This window comes from Phyllobates terribilis, unplaced genomic scaffold, assembly GCF_046119375.1.
Source record: "Phyllobates terribilis strain yellow unplaced genomic scaffold, ASM4611937v1 Scaffold_499__1_contigs__length_1316695, whole genome shotgun sequence".
In the NCBI taxonomy this organism is placed as follows: domain Eukaryota; kingdom Metazoa; phylum Chordata; class Amphibia; order Anura; family Dendrobatidae; genus Phyllobates; species Phyllobates terribilis.
The window spans coordinates 1,124,278-1,149,770 of NW_027363259.1; the positions used below are offsets into that span (position 1 = coordinate 1,124,278).

Below are 25,493 nucleotides of genomic sequence, written 5' to 3' on the forward strand. Positions count from 1 at the left end.
CTCATTTTGGTTCAACTTCAGCAACTGTGCATTGCATTGCCATGTAATGTAATGTAATGCAATGCTATCTATCTAGCTCTCCCTCTATACTTCCTTTTGGATAAACAGACATATTAGGCAAGCATTTTGGAGCTTTCACCTAAATAACTACAGGTGGTGAGATAAGCTGCACAATATAATTGACCTTTCAGTATATTGTTGCACACACACCATCTATTTAGCAAATGCCCTTGTTATCAACAGCAGCCTTTTAAACTCACCTGAGCTAACAGGTATGTGAGCTGGTTACTCTGCTGCGCTTAAAATTTCTTTTTTGGTTTGCTACAATGCCTTTTCTGAAACGTTGTCTCCCTCTGCTGGAACACTGACTTCTTTCATTTAATGCCTGCAGACTATAAAAGAGAAACCAACCCAAAAAGTTTGGTTGATTAGTCTGTGGCATTCTTTTAAACTGTTGCTTATGGCGGTCTCTGTGAGCTTCTCAGTGACATTCAGCCATCCAGGTATCCCGCCTGCAGTAGACGGAATGTGGCAATGGAACGCTGGCTGCGCGTGTCATAATAGGCTCTGAGCCTTTATATACCTGCGCACAGCAGCAGCCACCTTCAGTCTGCTGCTGGACAGCCAGCAGCAGCAGCAGCAGGAGAGGTAATTAATCAGCAACCCTCCTGCTAAGGGTAGACAGCTGCTCGTTCCACCCCCCCCCCGCCTTAATTGGTTCTCCTCCCTTCCAGCGGTGTTGAGGCGGGTGGGAACAGCCGGGGGTTGAGGGTACTGTGCTAAAAGAGGTGGAGTTATGCAGATCTAAAACGCGTGGATTGCAGCAGCAGCAAGCCGAAAAGTGCAGGCATGTGAGGGATCTAGAGGTTGACAGCATGTCTTCTTAACGGGAGTCCAGGTGGCCATCTCCACAAATGGACTTTTTAGAATCCTTGGGTGGCACCGTAGTCGGAAACCAATTCTGGTTATCGCTTCTCGGCCTTTTGGCTAAGATCAAGTGTAGTATCTGTTCTTATCAGTTTAATATCTGATACGTCCCCTATCTGGGGACCATATATTAAATGGATTTTTAGAACAGGGAGATGGAAAAAGAGCTTGCTCTGTCCATTCCACGCATTGACCTGGTATTGCAGTATCTCCAGGACCGGTGCACCCCTTCTTTAATGCAGTTTCTAAAATCAGAAAGAATTGAATTCAATGCTTTTTGTTCATTTTGCTTGTTTGTCGGATTTTGGGATGGACTCTTTGGCTTTGCTTTTCTTCTCCTCATTGGATTTTTCATGTTAAAAGTTGCAGAAGCCAGATGACAAGCTCATTTTGGTTCAACTTCAGCAACTGTGCATTGCATTGCCATGTAATGTAATGTAATGCAATGCTATCTATCTAGCTCTCCCTCTATACTTCCTTTTGGATAAACAGACATATTAGGCAAGCATTTTGGAGCTTTCACCTAAATAACTACAGGTGGTGAGATAAGCTGCACAATATAATTGACCTTTCAGTATATTGTTGCACACACACCATCTATTTAGCAAATGCCCTTGTTATCAACAGCAGCCTTTTAAACTCACCTGAGCTAACAGGTATGTGAGCTGGTTACTCTGCTGCGCTTAAAATTTCTTTTTTGGTTTGCTACAATGCCTTTTCTGAAACGTTGTCTCCCTCTGCTGGAACACTGACTTCTTTCATTTAATGCCTGCAGACTATAAAAGAGAAACCAACCCAAAAAGTTTGGTTGATTAGTCTGTGGCATTCTTTTAAACTGTTGCTTATGGCGGTCTCTGTGAGCTTCTCAGTGACATTCAGCCATCCAGGTATCCCGCCTGCAGTAGACGGAATGTGGCAATGGAACGCTGGCTGCGCGTGTCATAATAGGCTCTGAGCCTTTATATACCTGCGCACAGCAGCAGCCACCTTCAGTCTGCTGCTGGACAGCCAGCAGCAGCAGCAGGAGAGGTAATTAATCAGCAACCCTCCTGCTAAGGGTAGACAGCTGCTCGTTCCACCCCACCCCCCGCCTTAATTGGTTCTCCTCCCTTCCAACGGTGTTGAGGCGGGTGGGAACAGCCGGGGGTTGAGGGTACTGTGCTAAAAGAGGTGGAGTTATGCAGATCTAAAACGCGTGGATTGCAGCAGCAGCAAGCCGAAAAGTGCAGGCATGTGAGGGATCTAGAGGTTGACAGCATGTCTTCTTAACGGGAGTCCAGGTGGCCATCTCCACAAATGGACTTTTCAGAATCCTTGGGTGGCACCGTAGTCGGAAACCAATTCTGGTTATCGCTTCTCGGCCTTTTGGCTAAGATCAAGTGTAGTATCTGTTCTTATCAGTTTAATATCTGATACGTCCCCTATCTGGGGACCATATATTAAATGGATTTTTAGAACAGGGAGATGGAAAAAGAGCTTGCTCTGTCCACTCCACGCATTGACCTGGTATTGCAGTATCTCCAGGACCGGTGCACCCCTTCTTTAATGCAGTTTCTAAAATCAGAAAGAATTGAATTCAATGCTTTTTGTTCATTTTGCTTGTTTGTCGGATTTTGGGATGGACTCTTTGGCTTTGCTTTTCTTCTCCTCATTGGATTTTTCATGTTAAAAGTTGCAGAAGCCAGATGACAAGCTCATTTTGGTTCAACTTCAGCAACTGTGCATTGCATTGCCATGTAATGTAATGTAATGCAATGCTATCTATCTAGCTCTCCCTCTATACTTCCTTTTGGATAAACAGACATATTAGGCAAGCATTTTGGAGCTTTCACCTAAATAACTACAGGTGGTGAGATAAGCTGCACAATATAATTGACCTTTCAGTATATTGTTGCACACACACCATCTATTTAGCAAATGCCCTTGTTATCAACAGCAGCCTTTTAAACTCACCTGAGCTAACAGGTATGTGAGCTGGTTACTCTGCTGCGCTTAAAATTTCTTTTTTGGTTTGCTACAATGCCTTTTCTGAAACGTTGTCTCCCTCTGCTGGAACACTGACTTCTTTCATTTAATGCCTGCAGACTATAAAAGAGAAACCAACCCAAAAAGTTTGGTTGATTAGTCTGTGGCATTCTTTTAAACTGTTGCTTATGGCGGTCTCTGTGAGCTTCTCAGTGACATTCAGCCATCCAGGTATCCCGCCTGCAGTAGACGGAATGTGGCAATGGAACGCTGGCTGCGCGTGTCATAATAGGCTCTGAGCCTTTATATACCTGCGCACAGCAGCAGCCACCTTCAGTCTGCTGCTGGACAGCCAGCAGCAGCAGCAGCAGGAGAGGTAATTAATCAGCAACCCTCCTGCTAAGGGTAGACAGCTGCTCGTTCCACCCCCCCCCCCGCCTTAATTGGTTCTCCTCCCTTCCAACGGTGTTGAGGCGGGTGGGAACAGCCGGGGGTTGAGGGTACTGTGCTAAAAGAGGTGGAGTTATGCAGATCTAAAACGCGTGGATTGCAGCAGCAGCAAGCCGAAAAGTGCAGGCATGTGAGGGATCTAGAGGTTGACAGCATGTCTTCTTAACGGGAGTCCAGGTGGCCATCTCCACAAATGGACTTTTCAGAATCCTTGGGTGGCACCGTAGTCGGAAACCAATTCTGGTTATCGCTTCTCGGCCTTTTGGCTAAGATCAAGTGTAGTATCTGTTCTTATCAGTTTAATATCTGATACGTCCCCTATCTGGGGACCATATATTAAATGGATTTTTAGAACAGGGAGATGGAAAAAGAGCTTGCTCTGTCCACTCCACGCATTGACCTGGTATTGCAGTATCTCCAGGACCGGTGCACCCCTTCTTTAATGCAGTTTCTAAAATCAGAAAGAATTGAATTCAATGCTTTTTGTTCATTTTGCTTGTTTGTCGGATTTTGGGATGGACTCTTTGGCTTTGCTTTTCTTCTCCTCATTGGATTTTTCATGTTAAAAGTTGCAGAAGCCAGATGACAAGCTCATTTTGGTTCAACTTCAGCAACTGTGCATTGCATTGCCATGTAATGTAATGTAATGCAATGCTATCTATCTAGCTCTCCCTCTATACTTCCTTTTGGATAAACAGACATATTAGGCAAGCATTTTGGAGCTTTCACCTAAATAACTACAGGTGGTGAGATAAGCTGCACAATATAATTGACCTTTCAGTATATTGTTGCACACACACCATCTATTTAGCAAATGCCCTTGTTATCAACAGCAGCCTTTTAAACTCACCTGAGCTAACAGGTATGTGAGCTGGTTACTCTGCTGCGCTTAAAATTTCTTTTTTGGTTTGCTACAATGCCTTTTCTGAAACGTTGTCTCCCTCTGCTGGAACACTGACTTCTTTCATTTAATGCCTGCAGACTATAAAAGAGAAACCAACCCAAAAAGTTTGGTTGATTAGTCTGTGGCATTCTTTTAAACTGTTGCTTATGGCGGTCTCTGTGAGCTTCTCAGTGACATTCAGCCATCCAGGTATCCCGCCTGCAGTAGACGGAATGTGGCAATGGAACGCTGGCTGCGCGTGTCATAATAGGCTCTGAGCCTTTATATACCTGCGCACAGCAGCAGCCACCTTCAGTCTGCTGCTGGACAGCCAGCAGCAGCAGCAGCAGGAGAGGTAATTAATCAGCAACCCTCCTGCTAAGGGTAGACAGCTGCTCGTTCCACCCCCCCCCCGCCTTAATTGGTCCTCCTCCCTTCCAGCGGTGTTGAGGCGGGTGGGAACAGCCGGGGGTTGAGGGTACTGTGCTAAAAGAGGTGGAGTTATGCAGATCTAACGCGTGGATTGCAGCAGCAGCAAGCCGAAAAGTGCAGGCATGTGAGGGATCTAGAGGTGACAGCATGTCTTCTTAACGGGAGTCCAGGTGGCCATCTCCACAAATGGACTTTTCAGAATCCTTGGGTGGCACCGTAGTCGGAAACCAATTCTGGTTATCGCTTCTCGCCTTTGGCTAAGATCAAGTGTAGTATCTGTTCTTATCAGTTTAATATCTGATACGTCCCCTATCTGGGGACCATATATTAAATGGGATTTTTAGAACAGGGAGATGGAAAAAGAGCTTGCTCTGTCCATTCCACGCATTGACCTGGTATTGCAGTATCTCCAGGACCGGTGCACCCCTTCTTTAATGCAGTTTCTAAAATCAGAAAGAATTGAATTCAATGCTTTTTGTTCATTTTGCTTGTTTGTCGGATTTTGGGAATGGACTCTTTGGCTTTGCTTTTCTTCTCCTCATTGGATTTTTCATGTTAAAAGTTGCAGAAGCCAGATGACAAGCTCATTTTGGTTCAACTTCAGCAACTGTGCATTGCATTGCCATGTAATGTAATGTAATGCAATGCTATCTATCTAGCTCTCCCTCTATACTTCCTTTTGGATAAACAGACATATTAGGCAAGCATTTGGAGCTTTCACCTAAATAACTACAGGTGGTGAGATAAGCTGCACAATATAATGACCTTTCAGTATATTGTTGCACACACACATCTATTTAGCAAATGCCCTTGTTATCAACAGCAGCCTTTTAAACTCACCTGAGCTAACAGGTAAGTGAGCTGGTTACTCTGCTGCGCTTAAAATTTCTTTTTTGGTTTGCTACAATGCCTTTTCTGAAACGTTGTCTCCCTCTGCTGGAACACTGACTTCTTTCATTTAATGCCTGCAGACTATAAAAGAGAAACCAACCCAAAAAGTTTGGTTGATTAGTCTGTGCATTCTTTTAAACTGTTGCTTATGGCGGTCTCTGTGAGCTTCTCAGTGACATTCAGCCATCCAGTATCCCGCCTGCAGTAGACGGATGTGGCAATGGAACGCTGGCTGCGCGTGTCATAATAGGCTCTGAGCCTTTATATACCTGCGCACAGCAGCAGCCACCTTCAGTCTGCTGCTGGACAGCCAGCAGCAGCAGCAGCCAGGAGAGGTAATTAATCAGCAACCCCTCCTGCTAAGGGTAGACAGCTGCTCGTTCCACCCCACCCCCCGCCTTAATTGGTTCTCCTCCCTTCCAACGGTGTTGAGGCGGGTGGGAACAGCCGGGGGTTGAGGGTACTGTGCTAAAAGAGGTGGAGTTATGCAGATCTAAAACGCGTGGATTGCAGCAGCAGCAAGCCGAAAAGTGCAGGCATGTGAGGGATCTAGAGGTTGACAGCATGTCTTCTTAAACGGGAGTCCAGGTGGCCATCTCCACAAATGGACTTTTCAGAATCCTTGGGTGGCACCGTAGTCGGAAACCAATTCTGGTTATCGCTTCTCGGCCTTTTTGGCTAAGATCAAGTGTAGTATCTGTTCTTATCAGTTTAATATCTGATACGTCCCCTATCTGGGGACCATATATTAAATGGATTTTTAGAACAGGGAGATGGAAAAAGAGCTTGCTCTGTCCACTCCACGCATTGACCTGGTATTGCAGTATCTCCAGGACCGGTGCACCCCTTCTTTATGCAGTTTCTAAAATCAGAAAGAATTGAATTCAATGCTTTTTGTTCATTTTGCTTGTTTGTCGGATTTTGGTGGACTCTTTGGCTTTGCTTTTCTTCTCCTCATTGGATTTTTCATGTTAAAAGTTGCAGAAGCCAGATGACAAGCTCATTTTGGTTCAACTTCAGCAACTGTGCATTGCATTGCCATGTAATGTAATGTAATGCAATGCTATCTATCTAGGCTCTCCCTCTATACTTCCTTTTGGATAAACAGACATATTAGGCAAGCATTTTGGAGCTTTCACCTAAATAACTACAGGTGGTGAGATAAGCTGCACAATATAAATTGACCTTTCAGTATATTGTTGCTCACACACCATCTATTTAGCAAATGCCCTTGTTATCAACAGCAGCCTTTTAAACATCACCTGAGCTAACAGGTATATGAGCTGGTTACTCTGCTGCGCTTAAAATTTCTTTTTTGGTTTGCTACAATGCCTTTTCTGAAACGTTGTCTCCCTCTGCTGGAACACTGACTTCTTTCATTTAATGCCTGCAGACTATAAAAGAGAAACCAACCCAAAAAGTTTGGTTGATTAGTCTGTGGCATTCTTTTAAAACTGTTGCTTATATGGCGGTCTCTGTGAGCTTCTCAGTGACATTCAGCCATCCAGGTATCCCGCCTGCAGTAGACGGAATGTGGCAATGGAACGCTGGCTGCGCGTGTCATAATAGGCTCTGAGCCTTTATATACCTGCGCACAGCAGCAGCCACCTTCAGTCTGCTGCTGGACAGCCAGCAGCAGCAGCAGCAGGAGAGGTAATTAATCAGCAACCCTCCTGCTAAGGGTAGACAGCTGCTCGTTCCACCCCCCCCCCCCCGCCTTAATTGGTTCTCCTCCCTTCCAACGGTGTTGAGGCGGGTGGGAACAGCCGGGGGTTGAGGGTACTGTGCTAAAAGAGGTGGAGTTATGCAGATCTAAAACGCGTGGATTGCAGCAGCAGCAAGCCGAAAAGTGCAGGCATGTGAGGGATCTAGAGGTTGACAGCATGTCTTCTTAACGGGAGTCCAGGTGGCCATCTCCACAAATGGACTTTTCAGAATCCTTGGGTGGCACCGTAGTCGGAAACCAATTCTGTTTATCGCTTCTCGGCCTTTTGGCTAAGATCAAGTGTAGTATCTGTTCTTATCAGTTTAATATCTGATACGTCCCCTATCTGGGGACCATATAATTAAATGGATTTTTAGAACAGGGAGATGGAAAAAGAGCTTGCTCTGTCCACTCCACGCATTGACCTGGTATTGCAGTATCTCCAGGACCGGTGCACCCCTTCTTTAATGCAATTTCTAAAATCAGAAAGAATTGAATTCAATGCTTTTTGTTCATTTTGCTTGTTTGTCGGATTTTGGGATGGACTCTTTGGCTTTGCTTTTCTTCTCCTCATTGGATTTTTCATGTTAAAAGTTGCAGAAGCCAGATGACAAGCTCATTTTGGTTCAACTTCAGCAACTGTGCATTGCATTGCCATGTAATGTAATGTAATGCAATGCTATCTATCTAGCTCTCCCTCTATACTTCCTTTTGGATAAACAGACATATTAGGCAAGCATTTTGGAGCTTTCACCTAAATAACTACAGGTGGTGAGATAAGCTGCACAATATAATTTGACCTTTCAGTATATTGTTGCACACACACCATCTATTTAGCAAATGCCCTTGTTATCAACAGCAGCCTTTTAAACTCACCTGAGCTAACAGGTATGTGAGCTGGTTACTCTGCTGCGCTTAAAATTTCTTTTTTGGTTTGCTACAATGCCTTTTCTGAAACGTTGTCTCCCTCTGCTGGAACACTGACTTCTTTCATTTAATGCCTGCAGACTATAAAAGAGAAACCAACCCAAAAAGTTTGGTTGATTAGTCTGTGGCATTCTTTTAAACTGTTGCTTATGGCGGTCTCTGTGAGCTTCTCAGTGACATTCAGCCATCCAGGTATCCCGCCTGCAGTAGACGGAATGTGGCAATGGAACGCTGGCTGCGCGTGTCATAATAGGCTCTGAGCCTTTATATACCTGCGCACAGCAGCAGCCACCTTCAGTCTGCTGCTGGACAGCCAGCAGCAGCAGCAGCAGGAGAGGTAATTAATCAGCAACCCTCCTGCTAAGGGTAGACAGCTGCTCGTTCCATCCCCCCCCCCCCGCCTTAATTGGTTCTCCTCCCTTCCAACGGTGTTGAGGCGGGTGGGAACAGCCGGGGGTTGAGGGTACTGTGCTAAAAGAGGTGGAGTTATGCAGATCTAAAACGCGTGGATTGCAGCATCAGCAAGCCGAAAAGTGCAGGCATGTGAGGGATCTAGAGGTTGACAGCATGTCTTCTTAACGGGAGTCCAGGTGGCCATCTCCACAAATGGACTTTTCAGAATCCTTGGGTGGCACCGTAGTCGGAAACCAATTCTGGTTATCGCTTCTCGGCCTTTTGGCTAAGATCAAGTGTAGTATCTGTTCTTATCAGTTTAATATCTGATACGTCCCCTATCTGGGGACCATATATTAAATGGATTTTTAGAACAGGGAGATGGAAAAAGAGCTTGCTCTGTCCACTCCACGCATTGACCTGGTATTGCAGTATCTCCAGGACCGGTGCACCCCTTCGTTAATGCAGTTTCTAAAATCAGAAAGAATTGAATTCAATGCTTTTTGTTCATTTTGCTTGTTTGTCGGATTTTGGGATGGACTCTTTGGCTTTGCTTTTCTTCTCCTCATTGGATTTTTCATGTTAAAAGTTGCAGAAGCCAGATGACAAGCTCATTTTGGTTCAACTTCAGCAACTGTGCATTGCATTGCCATGTAATGTAATGTAATGCAATGCTATCTATCTAGCTCTCCCTCTATACTTCCTTTTGGATAAACAGACATATTAGGCAAGCATTTTGGAGCTTTCACCTAAATAACTACAGGTGGTGAGATAAGCTGCACAATATAATTGACCTTTCAGTATATTGTTGCACACACACCATCTATTTAGCAAATGCCCTTGTTATCAACAGCAGCCTTTTAAACTCACCTGAGCTAACAGGTATGTGAGCTGGTTACTCTGCTGCGCTTAAAATTTCTTTTTTGGTTTGCTACAATGCCTTTTCTGAAACGTTGTCTCCCTCTGCTGGAACACTGACTTCTTTCATTTAATGCCTGCAGACTATAAAAGAGAAACCAACCCAAAAAGTTTGGTTGATTAGTCTGTGGCATTCTTTTAAACTGTTGCTTATGGCGGTCTCTGTGAGCTTCTCAGTGACATTCAGCCATCCAGGTATCCCGCCTGCAGTAGACGGAATGTGGCAATGGAACGCTGGCTGCGCGTGTCATAATAGGCTCTGAGCCTTTATATACCTGCGCACAGCAGCAGCCACCTTCAGTCTGCTGCTGGACAGCCAGCAGCAGCAGCAGCAGGAGAGGTAATTAATCAGCAACCCTCCTGCTAAGGGTAGACAGCTGCTCGTTCCACCCCCCCCCCCCCGCCTTAATTGGTTCTCCTCCCTTCCAACGGTGTTGAGGCGGGTGGGAACAGCCGGGGGTTGAGGGTACTGTGCTAAAAGAGGTGGAGTTATGCAGATCTAAAACGCGTGGATTGCAGCAGCAGCAAGCCGAAAAGTGCAGGCATGTGAGGGATCTAGAGGTTGACAGCATGTCTTCTTAACGGGAGTCCAGGTGGCCATCTCCACAAATGGACTTTTCAGAATCCTTGGGTGGCACCGTAGTCGGAAACCAATTCTGGTTATCGCTTCTCGGCCTTTTGGCTAAGATCAAGTGTAGTATCTGTTCTTATCAGTTTAATATCTGATACGTCCCCTATCTGGGGACCATATATTAAATGGATTTTTAGAACAGGGAGATGGAAAAAGAGCTTGCTCTGTCCACTCAACGCATTGACCTGGTATTGCAGTATCTCCAGGACCGGTGCACCCCTTCGTTAATGCAGTTTCTAAAATCAGAAAGAATTGAATTCAATGCTTTCTGTTCATTTTGCTTGTTTGTCGGATTTTGGGATGGACTCTTTGGCTTTGCTTTTCTTCTCCTCATTGGATTTTTCATGTTAAAAGTTGCAGAAGCCAGATGACAAGCTCATTTTGGTTCAACTTCAGCAACTGTGCATTGCATTGCCATGTAATGTAATGTAATGCAATGCTATCTATCTAGCTCTCCCTCTATACTTCCTTTTGGATAAACAGACATATTAGGCAAGCATTTTGGAGCTTTCACCTAAATAACTACAGGTGGTGAGATAAGCTGCACAATATAATTGACCTTTCAGTATATTGTTGCACACACACCATCTATTTAGCAAATGCCCTTGTTATCAACAGCAGCCTTTTAAACTCACCTGAGCTAACAGGTATGTGAGCTGGTTACTCTGCTGCGCTTAAAATTTCTTTTTTGGTTTGCTACAATGCCTTTTCTGAAACGTTGTCTCCCTCTGCTGGAACACTGACTTCTTTCATTTAATGCCTGCAGACTATAAAAGAGAAACCAACCCAAAAAGTTTGGTTGATTAGTCTGTGGCATTCTTTTAAACTGTTGCTTATGGCGGTCTCTGTGAGCTTCTCAGTGACATTCAGCCATCCAGGTATCCCGCCTGCAGTAGACGGAATGTGGCAATGGAACGCTGGCTGCGCGTGTCATAATAGGCTCTGAGCCTTTATATACCTGCGCACAGCAGCAGCCACCTTCAGTCTGCTGCTGGACAGCCAGCAGCAGCAGCAGCAGGAGAGGTAATTAATCAGCAACCCTCCTGCTAAGGGTAGACAGCTGCTCGTTCCACCCCCCCCCCCGCCTTAATTGGTTCTCCTCCCTTCCAACGGTGTTGAGGCGGGTGGGAACAGCCGGGGGTTGAGGGTACTGTGCTAAAAGAGGTGGAGTTATGCAGATCTAAAACGCGTGGATTGCAGCAGCAGCAAGCCGAAAAGTGCAGGCATGTGAGGGATCTAGAGGGTGACAGCATGTCTTCTTAACGGGAGTCCAGGTGGCCATCTCCACAAATGGACTTTTCAGAATCCTTGGGTGGCACCGTAGTCGGAAACCAATTCTGGTTATCGCTTCTCGGCCTTTTGGCTAAGATCAAGTGTAGTATCTGTTCTTATCAGTTTAATATCTGATACGTCCCCTATCTGGGGACCATATATTAAATGGATTTTTAGAACAGGGAGATGGAAAAAGAGCTTGCTCTGTCCACTCCACGCATTGACCTGGTATTGCAGTATCTCCAGGACCGGTGCACCCCTTCTTTAATGCAGTTTCTAAAATCAGAAAGAATTGAATTCAATGCTTTTTGTTCATTTTGCTTGTTTGTCGGATTTTGGGATGGACTCTTTGGCTTTGCTTTTCTTCTCCTCATTGGATTTTTCATGTTAAAAGTTGCAGAAGCCAGATGACAAGCTCATTTTGGTTCAACTTCAGCAACTGTGCATTGCATTGCCATGTAATGTAATGTAATGCAATGCTATCTATCTAGCTCTCCCTCTATACTTCCTTTTGGATAAACAGACATATTAGGCAAGCATTTTGGAGCTTTCACCTAAATAACTACAGGTGGTGAGATAAGCTGCACAATATAATTGACCTTTCAGTATATTGTTGCACACACACCATCTATTTAGCAAATGCCCTTGTTATCAACAGCAGCCTTTTAAACTCACCTGAGCTAACAGGTATGTGAGCTGGTTACTCTGCTGCGCTTAAAATTTCTTTTTTGGTTTGCTACAATGCCTTTTCTGAAACGTTGTCTCCCTCTGCTGGAACACTGACTTCTTTCATTTAATGCCTGCAGACTATAAAAGAGAAACCAACCCAAAAAGTTTGGTTGATTAGTCTGTGGCATTCTTTTAAACTGTTGCTTATGGCGGTCTCTGTGAGCTTCTCAGTGATATTCAGCCATCCAGGTATCCCGCCTGCAGTAGACGGAATGTGGCAATGGAACGCTGGCTGCGCGTGTCATAATAGGCTCTGAGCCTTTATATACCTGCGCACAGCAGCAGCCACCTTCAGTCTGCTGCTGGACAGCCAGCAGCAGCAGCAGCAGGAGAGGTAATTAATCAGCAACCCTCCTGCTAAGGGTAGACAGCTGCTCGTTCCACCCCACCCCCCGCCTTAATTGGTTCTCCTCCCTTCCAACGGTGTTGAGGCGGGTGGGAACAGCCGGGGGTTGAGGGTACTGTGCTAAAAGAGGTGGAGTTATGCAGATCTAAAACGCGTGGATTGCAGCAGCAGCAAGCCGAAAAGTGCAGGCATGTGAGGGATCTAGAGGTTGACAGCATGTCTTCTTAACGGGAGTCCAGGTGGCCATCTCCACAAATGGACTTTTCAGAATCCTTGGGTGGCACCGTAGTCGGAAACCAATTCTGGTTATCGCTTCTCGGCCTTTTGGCTAAGATCAAGTGTAGTATCTGTTCTTATCAGTTTAATATCTGATACGTCCCCTATCTGGGGACCATATATTAAATGGATTTTTAGAACAGGGAGATGGAAAAAGAGCTTGCTCTGTCCACTCCACGCATTGACCTGGTATTGCAGTATCTCCAGGACCGGTGCACCCCTTCTTTAATGCAGTTTCTAAAATCAGAAAGAATTGAATTCAATGCTTTTTGTTCATTTTGCTTGTTTGTCGGATTTTGGGATGGACTCTTTGGCTTTGCTTTTCTTCTCCTCATTGGATTTTTCATGTTAAAAGTTGCAGAAGCCAGATGACAAGCTCATTTTGGTTCAACTTCAGCAACTGTGCATTGCATTGCCATGTAATGTAATGTAATGCAATGCTATCTATCTAGCTCTCCCTCTATACTTCCTTTTGGATAAACAGACATATTAGGCAAGCATTTTGGAGCTTTCACCTAAATAACTACAGGTGGTGAGATAAGCTGCACAATATAATTGACCTTTCAGTATATTGTTGCACACACACCATCTATTTAGCAAATGCCCTTGTTATCAACAGCAGCCTTTTAAACTCACCTGAGCTAACAGGTATGTGAGCTGGTTACTCTGCTGCGCTTAAAATTTCTTTTTTGGTTTGCTACAATGCCTTTTCTGAAACGTTGTCTCCCTCTGCTGGAACACTGACTTCTTTCATTTAATGCCTGCAGACTATAAAAGAGAAACCAACCCAAAAAGTTTGGTTGATTAGTCTGTGGCATTCTTTTAAACTGTTGCTTATGGCGGTCTCTGTGAGCTTCTCAGTGACATTCAGCCATCCAGGTATCCCGCCTGCAGTAGACGGAATGTGGCAATGGAACGCTGGCTGCGCGTGTCATAATAGGCTCTGAGCCTTTATATACCTGCGCACAGCAGCAGCCACCTTCAGTCTGCTGCTGGACAGCCAGCAGCAGCAGCAGCAGGAGAGGTAATTAATCAGCAACCCTCCTGCTAAGGGTAGACAGCTGCTCGTTCCACCCCCCCCCCGCCTTAATTGGTTCTCCTCCCTTCCAACGGTGTTGAGGCGGGTGGGAACAGCCGGGGGTTGAGGGTACTGTGCTAAAAGAGGTGGAGTTATGCAGATCTAAAACGCGTGGATTGCAGCAGCAGCAAGCCGAAAAGTGCAGGCATGTGAGGGATCTAGAGGTTGACAGCATGTCTTCTTAACGGGAGTCCAGGTGGCCATCTCCACAAATGGACTTTTCAGAATCCTTGGGTGGCACCGTAGTCGGAAACCAATTCTGGTTATCGCTTCTCGGCCTTTTGGCTAAGATCAAGTGTAGTATCTGTTCTTATCAGTTTAATATCTGATACGTCCCCTATCTGGGGACCATATATTAAATGGATTTTTAGAACAGGGAGATGGAAAAAGAGCTTGCTCTGTCCACTCCACGCATTGACCTGGTATTGCAGTATCTCCAGGACCGGTGCACCCCTTCTTTAATGCAGTTTCTAAAATCAGAAAGAATTGAATTCAATGCTTTTTGTTCATTTTGCTTGTTTGTCGGATTTTGGGATGGACTCTTTGGCTTTGCTTTTCTTCTCCTCATTGGATTTTTCATGTTAAAAGTTGCAGAAGCCAGATGACAAGCTCATTTTGGTTCAACTTCAGCAACTGTGCATTGCATTGCCATGTAATGTAATGTAATGCAATGCTATCTATCTAGCTCTCCCTCTATACTTCCTTTTGGATAAACAGACATATTAGGCAAGCATTTTGGAGCTTTCACCTAAATAACTACAGGTGGTGAGATAAGCTGCACAATGTAATTGACCTTTCAGTATATTGTTGCACACACACCATCTATTTAGCAAATGCCCTTGTTATCAACAGCAGCCTTTTAAACTCACCTGAGCTAACAGGTATGTGAGCTGGTTACTCTGCTGCGCTTAAAATTTCTTTTTTGGTTTGCTACAATGCCTTTTCTGAAACGTTGTCTCCCTCTGCTGGAACACTGACTTCTTTCATTTAATGCCTGCAGACTATAAAAGAGAAACCAACCCAAAAAGTTTGGTTGATTAGTCTGTGGCATTCTTTTAAACTGTTGCTTATGGCGGTCTCTGTGAGCTTCTCAGTGACATTCAGCCATCCAGGTATCCCGCCTGCAGTAGACGGAATGTGGCAATGGAACGCTGGCTGCGCGTGTCATAATAGGCTCTGAGCCTTTATATACCTGCGCACAGCAGCAGCCACCTTCAGTCTGCTGCTGGACAGCCAGCAGCAGCAGCAGCAGGAGAGGTAATTAATCAGCAACCCTCCTGCTAAGGGTAGACAGCTGCTCGTTCCACCCCCCCCCCCGCCTTAATTGGTTCTCCTCCCTTCCAACGGTGTTGAGGCGGGTGGGAACAGCCGGGGGTTGAGGGTACTGTGCTAAAAGAGGTGGAGTTATGCAGATCTAAAACGCGTGGATTGCAGCAGCAGCAAGCCGAAAAGTGCAGGCATGTGAGGGATCTAGAGGTTGACAGCATGTCTTCTTAACGGGAGTCCAGGTGGCCATCTCCACAAATGGACTTTTCAGAATCCTTGGGTGGCACCGTAGTCGGAAACCAATTCTGGTTATCGCTTCTCGGCCTTTTGGCTAAGCTCAAGTGTAGTATCTGTTCTTATCAGTTTAATATCTGATACGTCCCCTATCTGGGGACCATATATTATATGGATTTTTAGAACAGGGAGATGGAAAAAGAGCTTGCTCTGTCCACTCCACGCATTGACCTGGTATTGCAGTATCTCCAGGACCGGTGCACCCCTTCTTTAATGCAGTTTCTAAAATCAGAAAGAATTGAATTCAATGCTTTTTGTTCATTTTGCTTGTTTGTCGGATTTTGGGATGGACTCTTTGGCTTTGCTTTTCTTCTCCTCATTGGATTTTTCATGTTAAAAGTTGCAGAAGCCAGATGACAAGCTCATTTTGGTTCAACTTCAGCAACTGTGCATTGCATTGCCATGTAATGTAATGTAATGCAATGCTATCTATCTAGCTCTCCCTCTATACTTCCTTTTGGATAAACAGACATATTAGGCAAGCATTTTGGAGCTTTCACCTAAATAACTACAGGTGGTGAGATAAGCTGCACAATATAATTGACCTTTCAGTATATTGTTGCACACACACCATCTATTTAGCAAATGCCCTTGTTATCAACAGCAGCCTTTTAAACTCACCTGAGCTAACAGGTATGTGAGCTGGTTACTCTGCTGCGCTTAAAATTTCTTTTTTGGTTTGCTACAATGCCTTTTCTGAAACGTTGTCTCCCTCTGCTGGAACACTGACTTCTTTCATTTAATGCCTGCAGACTATAAAAGAGAAACCAACCCAAAAAGTTTGGTTGATTAGTCTGTGGCATTCTTTTAAACTGTTGCTTATGGCGGTCTCTGTGAGCTTCTCAGTGACATTCAGCCATCCAGGTATCCCGCCTGCAGTAGACGGAATGTGGCAATGGAACGCTGGCTGCGCGTGTCATAATAGGCTCTGAGCCTTTATATACCTGCGCACAGCAGCAGCCACCTTCAGTCTGCTGCTGGACAGCCAGCAGCAGCAGCAGCAGGAGAGGTAATTAATCAGCAACCCTCCTGCTAAGGGTAGACAGCTGCTCGTTCCACCCCCCCCCCCGCCTTAATTGGTTCTCCTCCCTTCCAACGGTGTTGAGGCGGGTGGGAACAGCCGGGGGTTGAGGGTACTGTGCTAAAAGAGGTGGAGTTATGCAGATCTAAAACGCGTGGATTGCAGCAGCAGCAAGCCGAAAAGTGCAGGCATGTGAGGGATCTAGAGGTTGACAGCATGTCTTCTTAACGGGAGTCCAGGTGGCCATCTCCACAAATGGACTTTTCAGAATCCTTGGGTGGCACCGTAGTCGGAAACCAATTCTGGTTATCGCTTCTCGGCCTTTTGGCTAAGCTCAAGTGTAGTATCTGTTCTTATCAGTTTAATATCTGATACGTCCCCTATCTGGGGACCATATATTAAATGGATTTTTAGAACAGGGAGATGGAAAAAGAGCTTGCTCTGTCCACTCCACGCATTGACCTGGTATTGCAGTATCTCCAGGACCGGTGCACCCCTTCTTTAATGCAGTTTCTAAAATCAGAAAGAATTGAATTCAATGCTTTTTGTTCATTTTGCTTGTTTGTCGGATTTTGGGATGGACTCTTTGGCTTTGCTTTTCTTCTCCTCATTGGATTTTTCATGTTAAAAGTTGCAGAAGCCAGATGACAAGCTCATTTTGGTTCAACTTCAGCAACTGTGCATTGCATTGCCATGTAATGTAATGTAATGCAATGCTATCTATCTAGCTCTCCCTCTATACTTCCTTTTGGATAAACAGACATATTAGGCAAGCATTTTGGAGCTTTCACCTAAATAACTACAGGTGGTGAGATAAGCTGCACAATATAATTGACCTTTCAGTATATTGTTGCACACACACCATCTATTTAGCAAATGCCCTTGTTATCAACAGCAGCCTTTTAAACTCACCTGAGCTAACAGGTATGTGAGCTGGTTACTCTGCTGCGCTTAAAATTTCTTTTTTGGTTTGCTACAATGCCTTTTCTGAAACGTTGTCTCCCTCTGCTGGAACACTGACTTCTTTCATTTAATGCCTGCAGACTATAAAAGAGAAACCAACCCAAAAAGTTTGGTTGATTAGTCTGTGGCATTCTTTTAAACTGTTGCTTATGGCGGTCTCTGTGAGCTTCTCAGTGACATTCAGCCATCCAGGTATCCCGCCTGCAGTAGACGGAATGTGGCAATGGAACGCTGGCTGCGCGTGTCATAATAGGCTCTGAGCCTTTATATACCTGCGCACAGCAGCAGCCACCTTCAGTCTGCTGCTGGACAGCCAGCAGCAGCAGCAGCAGGAGAGGTAATTAATCAGCAACCCTCCTGCTAAGGGTAGACAGCTGCTCGTTCCACCCCCCCCCCCGCCTTAATTGGTTCTCCTCCCTTCCAACGGTGTTGAGGCGGGTGGGAACAGCCGGGGGTTGAGGGTACTGTGCTAAAAGAGGTGGAGTTATGCAGATCTAAAACGCGTGGATTGCAGCAGCAGCAAGCCGAAAAGTGCAGGCATGTGAGGGATCTAGAGGTTGACAGCATGTCTTCTTAACGGGAGTCCAGGTGGCCATCTCCACAAATGGACTTTTCAGAATCCTTGGGTGGCACCGTAGTCGGAAACCAATTCTGGTTATCGCTTCTCGGCCTTTTGGCTAAGATCAAGTGTAGTATCTGTTCTTATCAGTTTAATATCTGATACGTCCCCTATCTGGGGACCATATATTAAATGGATTTTTAGAACAGGGAGATGGAAAAAGAGCTTGCTCTGTCCACTCCACGCATTGACCTGGTATTGCAGTATCTCCAGGACCGGTGCACCCCTTCTTTAATGCAGTTTCTAAAATCAGAAAGAATTGAATTCAATGCTTTTTGTTCATTTTGCTTGTTTGTCGGATTTTGGGATGGACTCTTTGGCTTTGCTTTTCTTCTCCTCATTGGATTTTTCATGTTAAAAGTTGCAGAAGCCAGATGACAAGCTCATTTTGGTTCAACTTCAGCAACTGTGCATTGCATTGCCATGTAATGTAATGTAATGCAATGCTATCTATCTAGCTCTCCCTCTATACTTCCTTTTGGATAAACAGACATATTAGGCAAGCATTTTGGAGCTTTCACCTAAATAACTACAGGTGGTGAGATAAGCTGCACAATATAATTGACCTTTCAGTATATTGTTGCACACACACCATCTATTTAGCAAATGCCCTTGTTATCAACAGCAGCCTTTTAAACTCACCTGAGCTAACAGGTATGTGAGCTGGTTACTCTGCTGCGCTTAAAATTTCTTTTTTGGTTTGCTACAATGCCTTTTCTGAAACGTTGTCTCCCTCTGCTGGAACACTGACTTCTTTCATTTAATGCCTGCAGACTATAAAAGAGAAACCAACCCAAAAAGTTTGGTTGATTAGTCTGTGGCATTCTTTTAAACTGTTGCTTATGGCGGTCTCTGTGAGCTTCTCAGTGACATTCAGCCATCCAGGTATCCCGCCTGCAGTAGACGGAATGTGGCAATGGAACGCTGGCTGCGCGTGTCATAATAGGCTCTGAGCCTTTATATACCTGCGCACAGCAGCAGCCACCTTCAGTCTGCTGCTGGACAGCCAGCAGCAGCAGCAGCAGGAGAGGTAATTAATCAGCAACCCTCCTGCTAAGGGTAGACAGCTGCTCGTTCCACCCCCCCCCCCCGCCTTAATTGGTTCTCCTCCCTTCCAACGGTGTTGAGGCGGGTGGGAACAGCCGGGGGTTGAGGGTACTGTGCTAAAAGAGGTGGAGTTATGCAGATCTAAAACGCGTGGATTGCAGCAGCAGCAAGCCGAAAAGTGCAGGCATGTGAGGGATCTAGAGGTTGACAGCATGTCTTCTTAACGGGAGTCCAGGTGGCCATCTCCACAAATGGACTTTTCAGAATCCTTGGGTGGCACCGTAGTCGGAAACCAATTCTGGTTATCGCTTCTCGGCCTTTTGGCTTCGATCTTACAGCTTGTCTGTTTGGTTGTTGTCTATCTGGGTGCTTCCGGTACCCTCTCTCTCGGCCTGGGGGGATCGTTCCTCTTCGGAGGGACTTCACCCCCCTGCTGCTATAGGGAGAGAGGCTTAGTCCGGGAGCAACGGGAAGTGATCCCCTAAAAAGGCATATGCCTTTTTTTTCTTTCCGTAGTTGGCGTACTTTTTTTGGAAGAGATGCCGGCTGTGCTGTCATATGCATCGGGTGAACCCCGGATGAGAAATACAGTGCGAATTGACGTTTTGGAGAAGTTTCGCTGTGAGAAAAACATCCAGTATGTTTGCAACATCATCCTTCTTGGACTTCTGGGATTTAGTAGAGAGGACATCTTCTGCTTCCAGGACAACGAATCGAAAGGTACCTACACCATCACTTTTAGGAGTCAAGGGTGCTGCCAACAACTGGTCCAGAAAGTGAACGAAAATAGCCACATGGACGAAATGGAAGGTTTGATTTTTTCCTTATTATTTGTTTATGAAGAAGTCCAGATTGTGGTTCACTTCCCTAACCCTTTTGTGGAAGTGCTGGATATTTTGACTTTCTTGCGTCGCTATTGCGATGACGTGTCCTTTTTAGGAAAAATTAAAAATGCAGTTAATTTTTGGTGTGGGAAGCGGAGGTTCCTGGCACGATTAAAGAAGGATCCAACGGGAGTCGGAGGAACACAGCACCCTCCCTCCACCTTCACAATCGGGAAGAGCCGAGGATACCTCTTCTATCAAGGTATGCCCTTGTATTGTAGGAATTGTGGCACAATGGGGCATACCCAAGACGCTTGCCAGGAGAGGAGGGCTGCCCGTTGTAATAATTGCAGCCAGTATGGACACTTGACGAAAGACTGTCCTCACAAGAAACAGTGTAATCTGTGCGGGGAGGATGGACATGTATTCCGGAGTTGCCCCCAGAGAACCAAGGTACGGACATATGCAGAGGCAACTGGGGGTCCCTGGCGAAGACAATCTCTAGCTCGCCCCTCAGTGTCCGTCGGGGAGGATCCCCTTGACAGGACTGAGCTAAGCTCTACTGGCCCCTCTGTAGTGGAGGTGGCAAAGAAGAAGCCCCCGCAAAAAGGGGACTATGGGCGGTCCGTCCAGGGACCGGAGCAGGGATGCTCTTCTGTTCGGGAGGGTGTCTCTGTGTCGATGGCCCCTGAAGATGTGTGTGTTTCTGGTGTGCTGGAGCAGGGTGCCCCCAGTATGTTGGCACTGGTGGGCCCTGCTGCGAAGGCCCCAGATGCTATTCAAGTGTCGAGCCAGCAGGACGTAGTGTGTTTTTCCCTAGGTGACGACCTCGAGAAGAGAGACCATGAGGCAGTAGTGGGAGAAGATTGCACTAGTGACCTACCTGAACCCAGCGGGAAAAAGATGCGTGCGGATGTCTGTCCGGATTCACCGGATGTTTCCTTGGGTGTCGGTGATTTGTGGCTGCAGGGAGCAGGAGCTGGATACCCGGTCACTGCCTCGGATCCAATGAACATTTCCTTTTCCCCGGAGTCAGGGATCTTGGAGGCACTGTTGGATCATAGTCCTGAACAGGTCAAGATGATTCTGGATGACTCCCTCCCACCTTGACTTTAATGCCGTCCATAAAATGCCTCTCACTGAATGTGAGATCTTTAAAGAGCCCTGTTCGCAGGGCTGCTCTTTTTCAATATTTAGAGACTTTAGACTTTGATGTGTGTTTATTGCAGGAATGTGGACTACAACACTCAATTAATTATGACGAGCTTAAAAAGGATTGGAAGTCGGGACCGTCAGTGTGGTCCGGCTCAAATGTGAATAGGTCTGCTGGAGTGGGTTTGCTCTGTCGTGGTAATAACATCGTGTTTTCCTCTGTTACAGAGATTACACCAGGCAGGGCAATGTTAGTACATTTGCATATTAATAATTTTAGTTTTCGCATAATTAATGTGTATGCTCCTCCCGACAAGCAAGAGCGCATCCAATTGTTTGAAATTTTGCCTGTATTTTGTGTTGGGTCTTCTCCCCTCCTGATAGGTGGGGATTTCAACTGCCTTAGTGTCGGCGAACAACGAGTAGGAGGGGACCCTCTCCGTAAGTTGGATAAGTCATGTTTTCTGCTAAAAAATTTTCAAACTGATTTTAAGCTATGCGATGCCTGGAGGTCCCTTTCACCGACGGACCCTGGATTTACATGGTCCGGTCGGGGAGTGGCCTCTAGGATCGATTTTATGTTTTTATCTGTGGATTTTAAGCCGGTGATGTTTGATCTAATGTCTAATTTATTTTCCGATCACAAAATGTTAAAATTACAGTTAGAATACCAAGGAGAGCAGAGAATAAACAAAGGACTGTGGCGTTTGGGGACACATCTGCTGGAGGATCCTCAGATAAGGTCGGATTTTTGTACAGCCTACCAGGAATGGAGACAACATAGGCCTCCTTATATAAAAATGTTGTCTTGGTGGGAAAAGATTAAAAATAAAATTAGGCTTTTTTTTATCACGGCAGGGAGGAGGAAATCAAGACAGAAAAAACAATTTTTCTCAAATCTAAATACTAGGCTGCAGACACTTTATAAATTTAAAGAGATTGGGTTGGAGGTGGAGGAAGACATTGTCAGCCTAAAAGCAGAAATACATACACTTTTGGAGCAGAAGGGGAGAGAGGTTATTTTTAATTCAAAGGTAAAGCAGTTAGAAGAAGATGAAAAATGTACACGCTTCTTTTTTAAAAAAGCAATGGAGAGGAAAGATGCGATTACTTGTTTAGGTGAAGAATCCACTATACAGGGCATGAAGAACGTGGCTTTTGATTTTTACCGACTCCTTTTTAGTGAGAAAAGTGTGGATGATTCCTTTTTACAAGATGCTCTTAATGTCCTAGATTTTAAGTTGAATCAGTCAGATCAGGAGTTTTTAATACGGGATTTTAGCTTAGAGGAACTTTTTAACATTTTTAAAAGTTTTTCAAAGGGCAAAGCTCCGGGAGCAGACGGTCTCCCCGTCGAATTTTATCTGACTTTCTGGGATATTTTAAAGGATGATCTTTTAGCACTTTTTAAGGAGGTTTTTAAGTGTAAACGGTTGCCCAAGGGATGGAGGAGGGGAATAGTGTCCTTGATCTTTAAAAAGAAAGGGGCTCGTGAGGACCTTGCAAATTGGAGGCCTATCACCCTCCTCAACATGGATTATAAAGTATTAGCCAAATTTATTGCATGCCGGCTTAAAATGATAATTGATAAGTTGATACAACCAGAACAAGTTTGTGGTGTACCGGGAAGGAGTATTGCGGAGGTGTTAAATGTCATAAGAGATGCAATATGGTATACTAGGGATCGTGGTCAGAATTTAGCCCTGTTGGCGCTGGACTTTGAGAAGGCGTTCGACAGGGTATCGCACAAGTATCTTTTTAGTGTTTTAAAGAAGATGGCGATCCCGGATTTTATCATGTCTCTAATTAAGATTTTGTATAAAGATTCATATTGTCAAATCTCTGTTAATGGCTTCTTAACAGGTGAAATACCGCTGGAATCCGGAGTGAAGCAGGGCTGCCCTTTGTCCCCGATCCTGTTTATTTGTGCTATGGAGCCTTTATTATGCCAAATTAGGAAAGATAAAGTGATCCGTGGGGTCCCTGTTCCGGGTGGAGGGGGGGCCCAAATTAAAGTCTTCGGGTATATGGACGATGTTACTGCCATCTGCACGGATCCTGCTTCCCTCCGGAGGGTGGTGAGGTGTACCAGTTTTTTTAGTCAGGCTTCAGGTTTTAAGTTGAATTTTAATAAAACTGAGTGTTTGACAATTGGTTCCTGGGATACAGTGGACCTACCAGCAGTCAAAATGAAGTGTGATAAAGTTAAAATTTTGGGCATTACTTTTAATAAAGAAAATGACGGGGTTGTGAGTTGGGGGGAGGTCCAGGAGAAAATGGTGAAGAAACTATCCTTTTGGAATTTGCGTAGTTTGTCAATCGAAGGGAAAGTTCTAATTATTAAGTCTGTATTATTGCCAATGATGTTATATGTTGCAATTGTGTATCCTCCCTCCGACTTAATGCTCAAAAAGCTGACTCGCTGCATGTTTATATTTATTTGGGGCTCGAAGATGGAAAAAGTAAAACGCACAGAAATGTATAAAAGGCATCAAAATGGTGGAAAGGATGTCCCGGATTTGAGCATGTTTTTGTATATAAATTTCTTCTGTTTCTGTTTTAAGCTTCTTAATTCTAACAGTGTTTTTAGTCTGTTTTTAAAATATACTTGTGGTTATGTTTTTAAGAGATGGCTACGGCCATCCTTATCTTCGCCTGTTTTATTATGTCCCCCAAAGCATCTTATCATCTTAGAGAAAGTATGTAGAAATTATAAATTAAGAGACTTGGATACTGATATTCTTCAAGACCGAAGGAAATTGATAACTCATCTGAGAAGGGAAGAAAGAGTATCTGAAGTAATCAACTTTTCCTGGAGCAGATCCAAGCGAGTCTGGAGGAATGTGTTTGGAAAGTTTCTCGCAAATATTCATAAAGACCTTGCCTGGATGTCCGTCCACCAGTGCCTCCCAACTAGAGACTTTCAGCACAGGAGAGGCCTGGTGGCGCGGGCAAAATGTCCTAGAGACTCGTGTGGAAGTGATGAGACGGTTTTACATCTGTTCTGGAACTGTTTTTATGCGCAAGAACTTTGGCGGAGACTGGGGGTGCTTTTGAAATGGGTTTGTGGTCTGAAAGACTTTTGTCACGAATATGTTTTATACGGACTTTTTAATTGCCCAACTTTACATCAAACCAAAATATGCTGGTGTATAATAAATTGTGCAAAAAGTGCTATGTGGAAAGTGAGGAATATTTTGTTGTTCAAACGTGACTGTATTTCCATCAATGATTGTATTAGAATGGTTTTTAGCGAAATGTATATTTATTATTTGAAAGATGTCAAAGATGTGGGTAAACACGAAGCGAATAGAAGATGGTGTTTTTACATGTGGAATACTATTTTGTACTAATAATGTCTGTGGAAAGAGCTCTATTAACGCTGTAAATAAGAATAATGTGTTTTTTGTACTTTTTTATATCTGAATAAATTTATGTTGAAACCTTATCTGTTCTTATCAGTTTAATATCTGATACGTCCCCTATCTGGGGACCATATATTAAATGGATTTTTAGAACAGGGAGATGGAAAAAGAGCTTGCTCTGTCCACTCCACGCATTGACCTGGTATTGCAGTATCTCCAGGACCGGTGCACCCCTTCTTTAATGCAGTTTCTAAAATCAGAAAGAATTGAATTCAATGCTTTTTGTTCATTTTGCTTGTTTGTCGGATTTTGGGATGGACTCTTTGGCTTTGCTTTTCTTCTCCTCATTGGATTTTTCATGTTAAAAGTTGCAGAAGCCAGATGACAAGCTCATTTTGGTTCAACTTCAGCAACTGTGCATTGCATTGCCATGTAATGTAATGTAATGCAATGCTATCTATCTAGCTCTCCCTCTATACTTCCTTTTGGATAAACAGACATATTAGGCAAGCATTTTGGAGCTTTCACCTAAATAACTACAGGTGGTGAGATAAGCTGCACAATATAATTGACCTTTCAGTATATTGTTGCACACACACCATCTATTTAGCAAATGCCCTTGTTATCAACAGCAGCCTTTTAAACTCACCTGAGCTAACAGGTATGTGAGCTGGTTACTCTGCTGCGCTTAAAATTTCTTTTTTGGTTTGCTACAATGCCTTTTCTGAAACGTTGTCTCCCTCTGCTGGAACACTGACTTCTTTCATTTAATGCCTGCAGACTATAAAAGAGAAACCAACCCAAAAAGTTTGGTTGATTAGTCTGTGGCATTCTTTTAAACTGTTGCTTATGGCGGTCTCTGTGAGCTTCTCAGTGACATTCAGCCATCCAGGTATCCCACCTGCAGTAGACGGAATGTGGCAATGGAACGCTGGCTGCGCGTGTCATAATAGGCTCTGAGCCTTTATATACCTGCGCACAGCAGCAGCCACCTTCAGTCTGCTGCTGGACAGCCAGCAGCAGCAGCAGCAGGAGAGGTAATTAATCAGCAACCCTCCTGCTAAGGGTAGACAGCTGCTCGTTCCACCCCCCCCCCCGCCTTAATTGGTTCTCCTCCCT

At 44.8% G+C, this 25,493-nt stretch overlaps 15 non-coding genes across 15 annotated transcripts; all 15 read left to right on the plus strand.

The window, feature by feature from the left end:
- The first annotated feature begins 967 nt into the window (after positions 1-967).
- LOC141230146 (U2 spliceosomal RNA) lies at positions 968-1,158 on the plus strand. The gene has a single exon (XR_012296702.1). It is a non-coding gene; the product is annotated as a U2 spliceosomal RNA (small nuclear RNA).
- A 1,118-nt stretch (positions 1,159-2,276) lies between these two features.
- LOC141230842 (U2 spliceosomal RNA) lies at positions 2,277-2,467 on the plus strand. The gene has a single exon (XR_012297292.1). It is a non-coding gene; the product is annotated as a U2 spliceosomal RNA (small nuclear RNA).
- A 1,121-nt stretch (positions 2,468-3,588) lies between these two features.
- Positions 3,589-3,779, plus strand: LOC141230843 (U2 spliceosomal RNA). Its single transcript, XR_012297293.1, has one exon. It is a non-coding gene; the product is annotated as a U2 spliceosomal RNA (small nuclear RNA).
- A 1,117-nt stretch (positions 3,780-4,896) lies between these two features.
- On the plus strand, positions 4,897-5,086 carry LOC141230272 (U2 spliceosomal RNA). Its single transcript, XR_012296824.1, has one exon. It is a non-coding gene; the product is annotated as a U2 spliceosomal RNA (small nuclear RNA).
- Positions 5,087-6,205: 1,119 nt separating this feature from the next.
- On the plus strand, positions 6,206-6,397 carry LOC141230192 (U2 spliceosomal RNA). The gene has a single exon (XR_012296747.1). It is a non-coding gene; the product is annotated as a U2 spliceosomal RNA (small nuclear RNA).
- A 1,126-nt stretch (positions 6,398-7,523) lies between these two features.
- Positions 7,524-7,715, plus strand: LOC141230924 (U2 spliceosomal RNA). The gene has a single exon (XR_012297371.1). It is a non-coding gene; the product is annotated as a U2 spliceosomal RNA (small nuclear RNA).
- A 1,124-nt stretch (positions 7,716-8,839) lies between these two features.
- Positions 8,840-9,030, plus strand: LOC141230844 (U2 spliceosomal RNA). The gene has a single exon (XR_012297294.1). It is a non-coding gene; the product is annotated as a U2 spliceosomal RNA (small nuclear RNA).
- A 1,123-nt stretch (positions 9,031-10,153) lies between these two features.
- On the plus strand, positions 10,154-10,344 carry LOC141230238 (U2 spliceosomal RNA). The gene has a single exon (XR_012296791.1). It is a non-coding gene; the product is annotated as a U2 spliceosomal RNA (small nuclear RNA).
- Positions 10,345-11,465: 1,121 nt separating this feature from the next.
- On the plus strand, positions 11,466-11,656 carry LOC141230845 (U2 spliceosomal RNA). Its single transcript, XR_012297295.1, has one exon. It is a non-coding gene; the product is annotated as a U2 spliceosomal RNA (small nuclear RNA).
- Positions 11,657-12,777: 1,121 nt separating this feature from the next.
- On the plus strand, positions 12,778-12,968 carry LOC141230847 (U2 spliceosomal RNA). Its single transcript, XR_012297297.1, has one exon. It is a non-coding gene; the product is annotated as a U2 spliceosomal RNA (small nuclear RNA).
- A 1,120-nt stretch (positions 12,969-14,088) lies between these two features.
- LOC141230848 (U2 spliceosomal RNA) lies at positions 14,089-14,279 on the plus strand. The gene has a single exon (XR_012297298.1). It is a non-coding gene; the product is annotated as a U2 spliceosomal RNA (small nuclear RNA).
- A 1,121-nt stretch (positions 14,280-15,400) lies between these two features.
- LOC141230263 (U2 spliceosomal RNA) lies at positions 15,401-15,591 on the plus strand. Its single transcript, XR_012296815.1, has one exon. It is a non-coding gene; the product is annotated as a U2 spliceosomal RNA (small nuclear RNA).
- Positions 15,592-16,712: 1,121 nt separating this feature from the next.
- On the plus strand, positions 16,713-16,903 carry LOC141230262 (U2 spliceosomal RNA). Its single transcript, XR_012296814.1, has one exon. It is a non-coding gene; the product is annotated as a U2 spliceosomal RNA (small nuclear RNA).
- A 1,121-nt stretch (positions 16,904-18,024) lies between these two features.
- LOC141230849 (U2 spliceosomal RNA) lies at positions 18,025-18,215 on the plus strand. Its single transcript, XR_012297299.1, has one exon. It is a non-coding gene; the product is annotated as a U2 spliceosomal RNA (small nuclear RNA).
- Positions 18,216-24,427: 6,212 nt separating this feature from the next.
- On the plus strand, positions 24,428-24,610 carry LOC141230323 (U2 spliceosomal RNA). Its single transcript, XR_012296867.1, has one exon. It is a non-coding gene; the product is annotated as a U2 spliceosomal RNA (small nuclear RNA).
- The last annotated feature ends 883 nt before the right edge of the window (positions 24,611-25,493 follow it).